Below are 6365 nucleotides of genomic sequence, written 5' to 3'. Positions count from 1 at the left end.
GAACTTTTTGAGTTCTTTCCCAGAAATGGTGGAATTTTTACAAGACAGAGGAGCTGAGATTCTGAAGATCCTAGAGCAAGATTCCTGATGCCAAGGATCATGACACCCATGACTTCCCCCAGGGCACATGGCCACTCCTTAAAAAGCCCATGATCTCTGTTGGTCAGGGAGACAGATTTGAGACTATTTTTCCCATTCTCTGACTGCTTTTACATTAAAATTCCTTTCTTCCTTGGCAATCCTCGTTGTCTCAATAATTGGATCTCTGGGTGGTGAGTAACTGGATCGACGCTGAAACTCCCTTGTGGTTTTGGTCACATTATTATTTATTATTAGCAATCATTATGATACTTAATTTAGAAGTGAAATCAATACCCAAAGTTGTTCGAGCACTACCTTGGGGGCCCTCCTGTCAATAGTTCACCTGACACTGGAAGACAAGCTTCCATACGGCTGCTGTTTTTGAATGGTGAAGCATAGGAGCTCTGGCATCCGAATGCCTGGGATATCTGATAAATGTTAGCTGCTCCTGAAAAACGTCTATTCTTTTTTGGAAGATAGGGTGCTAAATTCAGACCCTCCATGCAGAGTTTTCTCTCTTCTGCTGTTTCTTTTTATATTCAAAATCTTTAATAGAGCAGGAGAGGAAAAGAGGTGGGGAGAGTAAGAAGAAGAAAGAGGAAAAAGACAATTGAAGCCAAATGATTTCGTATCTGGCACCGAGAAGCTGTCAGATGTATCTGCTTTCCATCTGCAACAATTTGGGCAGGTTTCAAAGACTAGAAAGAAGACAGGCTGTAAAATGAATGAACACATGAATCAACATGGATGCATTTCAAAAGCAGTGTGGGGAATGATAAAGGCAGGTTGCAGAACAGTTTTACATTGCCTTGCCCTTTACGTAATGTTTAAAAACACGTGAAACAATTCTGCTTAGTATTTATTGATACTAACACAGTAAAAACATAAAAACATGGATGAAGAAGATACACACCAACCTCTGCAGTCTAGTAACCTCTGGGAAGGCAGAGGCAGTTAGGGAAGAGAAGGCAGCACAAAAGGAACATCAACTGTATCTGTAATGACTTGATTCTTTTTCTTAAGCTCTGAAGCAACGGCAGAATGTTAGTGCAGTCAGCCCTCCGTATCTGTGGGCTCTGTACCTGTGGATTCAACTAACCGTGGATAGAAGTATTCAGGGGGAAAAAATGGATGGTTGCATCTGTACTGAACAGGTACAGACTTTTATTTCTTGCTATTATTCCCTAAACAATACAGGCTAGCAACAATTTATACAGCATTTGCACTGTTTTAGGTATTATAAGTAATCTAGATACGATTTAAAGTGTACGGGAGGATGTGCACCAGTTATATGCAAATGCTACACCATTTTATATAAGGAACTTAAGCATCCACGGATGTTGGTATCCCTGGGAATCCGGAAGCCAATCCCCCAAGGACACTGAGAGATGACTGTTCTTTTAAAATCTAGGTAGTGAATACATGGGTGTTATATTTTTCTCTTTACTGAATGTTTGAAATATTTCCTAAAAATGTTAAAAAAGAGGACTATCTGCCCCATTCCTAAATCCATTCAAACTTTCATACATGTTAGAAATTCCTTATTTCTCAAGTAAGTCACGTGTACAAATGATTTTTCAGGAATGAGTATGTGTCTCGGATTCAATTTGAAAAGAGCATAATAAATCTATTAAAATATGTTCTGTATTCATGTTATGTTTATATTACCAAAATATATTTCACGTTCTGAAACACCTGGGTTGAATTACACATATTATCATATCATCATTTGGTTTTTATCTTATTGTATTAATGATACCATCTTACATGTTTGGAGTGCTTTGTGGTTCACAAATTGCTTGTGTACACATGAAGGAGAGGATAACCAACAGGTTATATCTCAGGGGTGAACTCCAGCTGATTGATGGTGGCTGCCCGGAAAGCTCTCGAGACAGACTGTGAAGCCACATCTGGCCTCAGCAGGGAGGGCAATGATCAGCTAGAGAGGTGTGTCAAGGGCAGGGTGATGGAGTGGTACCCTAAGGGTCCCACTGATATTCCTGATGCTCCTTCTACCTCTCTCCCAGCTCCTTCCCTATCTCCCCTCACCTATCCCTTCCATCTTAGTGCTTTCTAGAATTCTCCCTCCTTGCTGCTCTCTGATCTTTACTCAATCCACAACAATCACTGACTGATCTAATTCTCAACCGCACAACCTCACATGCTGATGATTCCTCTCCAGCCCCATCCAGGCCAGGTGTGATGCCTCCCCTTCGTCCACGTGACATGTGCAAGCATTTCCCTCTAAGTAGTCTAATTATTTGTTTACCCATCTATCTCTGCTACTAGACTATGTGCTTTGAAAGGACAAGGCTAGATCTTATTGATCTCTGCACTCCCAGCTTCTGGCACGCAGGGAGCGATCGATAAATGTTTGTTAAATGAAAGACTGGTTTAATGAATGGTGTCCTTATTTTGCAGAAAAGGAAACAGACTCAGAAGTTGGAATTTTCTCAAGGTTACCTTTCCTCTGAAACTTTCCCATCTTATCTGCATCTATACTCATTCTCTTAAACTTCCTGTCATAATGGAATAGGTGTCTAAGACTAATCCCTCTTTCTGTTTTCTGTTCTCTGGGTCCCAGGTTTTTTCCACCTTCTTGGGGAACATGTTTCTATCAATTGTCTCCTCTGTCCTTCAAATCTCTCTCTTTCTCTCTCTCTCTCCACTCTCTTCCTCCTCTCTCTCCTCTCTCCTGGAAATTTCAACAACATTTAGACATGCATGTCTCTATCATCTTGAAAATGAGTCTCTCAAACCCTCATCTTCCTCTGATTGTCGCCCTCTCTCTCCCCCCACCTCCTTCACAGCCAAAGTTCTTGAAAGGGTTATGTGCTCAGTCTCCACTTCATCATCTTCCAATGATTTCTCAACCAAAGATAAATCTGTTTCTTCTACATTATGTCCCTGAAACTCTCATTGAAGACCCCAAATGACCTCCTTTGGTGCTACATCCAACCTAGAATTCTTTACTCTTTTCTTTACTGAATCCCTGGCACCATTCACCCCTGCGATCTTCCTCCTTGAAGCATTCTTTTCCCAAGCCTGTGGGTGACAACAGATCTCCTGGTTTTCCTCCCATGGCCATTCTCCCTTAGGCTTCTTTGTAGGCTTTAATACCTCTACCTATTGATCAAATATTTGTGTCTTCAGAGTTCTCTACTAGGCCCTCTACTCTGAGTCTACGTGCTCCCTAGGATATCTCATCTAATCTCTAAGCAATCTTTAGTACTTTGATGATCTTCAGATTTACTTCCTCAACCCAGAGGTCACTTCTGAGGCTGCAGCCAACTGGCCAATTGCCTAATAGAATTAGAAATCACCTCTCTTATCCTCCATTCACCACATCCAGTCCCATCCTTTAAAAAAGTATCTGGACCTCACCAAGCCAGCCAGCTACCACCCTGTTTCTTTGCCCCATGTGCAGCAAAACTTCTTGGAAAAAAATCGTCCACATTTGCCATTCCAATTGCCCTCCAACTGTCTCTCTCAAACCCCCTCCAATCAGGCTTTCAAGTGTACAGCTCCACTGAGACAACTCTTGTCAAGGTCGCCCATGGCTTCCACATCGTTAAAGGCAGTGGACAATTCTCAGGTCTCATCTTACTTTGATCTTTCAGCCACTTTTGACACAGCTGATCACCTGCTTCCCCTTGATGCCCGCCCTCCACTTGGCTTTCCAGATACCGCCCCTTCTGGTTTTCCTCCTTCCCCATGGACTTTCCATTGCAGTCCTCCTTGCTCCTTCCTCCTTTCTTCCCTGATTTCTTAACATTGGAGTGAACCCAGGCTCATTCCTTGGGAGTCTTCTCTACGCTCACTCCCTGAGTGACTTTGTCCAATCTCAAGCCTTAAATACCATCTATGACCCCCAAATGTATGTCTTCATCCCAGAGCTGTCTTCCAACCTCTAGTCTTTTATATGTAACTACCTACTCAACATCTCCACTAAGAGACCACACAGGCATCTCAAATCAAAGGATAATTCAATTGCTGTTGTAAACACCTCTTCCATCCACAGCCTCCAGCATGTCCAAGGAGACAGCAATTCATTTTCCCAGTGGTATAGGCCCAAACCTTACCATCACCATATATAAGTTGATTCATTTTGAGTCCTTTTTACTATAGCTTCTCCATTTCTGCCTTTTTAACCATGGTGTGAAGACTTTTTTTTTTTCAAGAGGGCTCATAGGTGCCAAGTTTGTACAAACTTAAAAATGTCTCCTGTTGCCTTTATCCTCAAAGGACATTTATACTTTCCTTCCCTCATAAATTTGTAGTTGTTCCATGATCATATGGGAATGAATGTTGCATTAGTTTTTCTTTTCTTGACCTCTTCATCTTTTGGTTTGTTGAATTTTAATCTCTAAAGTATTTGGATATTTTTTCTGTAGGTTTTGGTTCTTATTTTATTGAATTCATGTTCTTAGTAATTTCCTCCGTAGCTCGAAACAATTGCAGGGAAGTTTTCCTAGGTTCCGTGGATTATTTTTCCTTCCACTTTCCTCTGTTTTATGCCTGCCATGCTCGTTTAAGTCTCCCCCTTCATTTTATCCTCCTGAAGAATGTTTGCTTAGTTACCACGTTGCTTCTTTTCATCTTGTTCTTAAGTGGACAGCTCTGCCCAGTTCTTTTTGCTCTGACAGAAAGATGAATTCTCATTGACACCTTCCCAACTTTATCTGGGACATTTTTTTCCCCTTTCAGATACTATTTAAGGCCTGGGGATTATATTCCACCCACTTCCCTTAAGCTTGAGGACAGGAACTTGGGACAAGTTCAACAAACTTCCTGCAGCCTTTGGTATAGAGCTGGGCTGACTTTGTCTTCTAAGACCTTGGAATACCCTCTCTTCTCTTGGAAGGGACAGTATTCCAGGCTTCAAATCAGTCCCTGGACGCAGCACGGAATCCTGGCAAATGGTAACACCTCTGGGCTTTTTCTACCTTAATTATGATATTGAAATCATAGGTAGGAACCTCTGCTCTTGGAAAGATTTCCTTGACTTTTTTCTAAGTTCCCTACTCCCAACTTGGTTTGCTTCTATCCAGATCAGGAGGTATTGGTGAGAATTCTCAAGCTTTTGTGATCCTTCCTTTGTATTACTTCTGGAGGAAGAGGTGATGTAGGAGGTGCATGAAGTCATACTAAAATTTTCTGTTTTTCTTCTTCTTGGATACTTTTCAGTTTATAGCATGAGGACAGCCTCTTTCCTTGTTTGGTTGTTACTGGTAATTTTTTAAAATTTGGTTTATTTCATTGAGGATTGGAGGAGGGTAATTCTGGGAACAAAAACAAATATATACATACATATATATATATATTTTAATTATGAGGACACTGGCAATTTCCTCCTGGCATTCTTGGGGACAGAAATGGGGTTGGGGACGTGAAATGTGGTGACCCCAGAAGACCCTAGCTTCAGAGCGCTGGCAGCCCTACTCAGGGAGCCTGGTATTTCTTGTGAAGCGCATATGGCCTCCATTCTTCTCATTGCTCTTTCTGCTGCCCCTTGTTTTCTCAGCAAGGAGGAGTGGCATTTTTCACACAGAAAGGGCTTCTGTTTTACTTGACTTCAGGACGGCAATAGTAGGGAAGCTCAGGAAACTCCCCACAAACCTCTGCCCTTTGCAGCAGCAGGCTCAGGATGGAAGAAGCTCAGCAGTGTGAGTGGATGCAGAGGGGCTGAGCCCCTGGTGTCTGGAACAAAGGCACAGTGAGGGCAGGCAGGAAATCCAGGCTCCAGCAGTGGCCTTGGGATGGAATGGAGAGGTGGAAAGATCTAACATCTCCCATCAGCACACAGGTCCACAGCTCCCAGTGGGAGAAAAACAACATCCCGAGGGGGAATGAAAGTGCAGTAACTGAGCGTTTGTGCTTGGAATTAATAAGCAAACCCATCAACTCCTTGGCATCGTGGGCTTGGGCCTCAGAAGGCAGAAACCTTTTAAGCGCCAATGATTATCCTTATGCGCTTCCTCCTCAGGCTCTGTCTGTGTGATGGATTGTCACCTGCAGAGTGCCCTGGCATTTCCACGCACAAAATAATTGGCTGCAGACGGTTGTTGGATGCCTTTCCGTGGAAGGAAGCTGCAAAAACAAATTCTGTTCTATCAACTCAAATTCTTTTAGTATTTTGAATCCGAGAGCACTAGTTTTGTTTGTGACTTCTCCATGATATGAAATTGCTCTTCACTGGATGATCAAAATGAAAATAGTTTTCTATATTTAATAGTTCAATAGCCATTTGCTTCAAGATTTTGGGATATTTTATGTTGCTTTCT

The sequence above is a fragment of the Propithecus coquereli genome, unplaced genomic scaffold (genome assembly GCF_000956105.1).
Source record: "Propithecus coquereli isolate 6110/MARCELLA unplaced genomic scaffold, Pcoq_1.0 Scaffold165, whole genome shotgun sequence".
NCBI classification, from domain to species: Eukaryota; Metazoa; Chordata; class Mammalia; order Primates; family Indriidae; genus Propithecus; species Propithecus coquereli.
Note: the sequence above shows the minus strand (reverse complement) of the source record.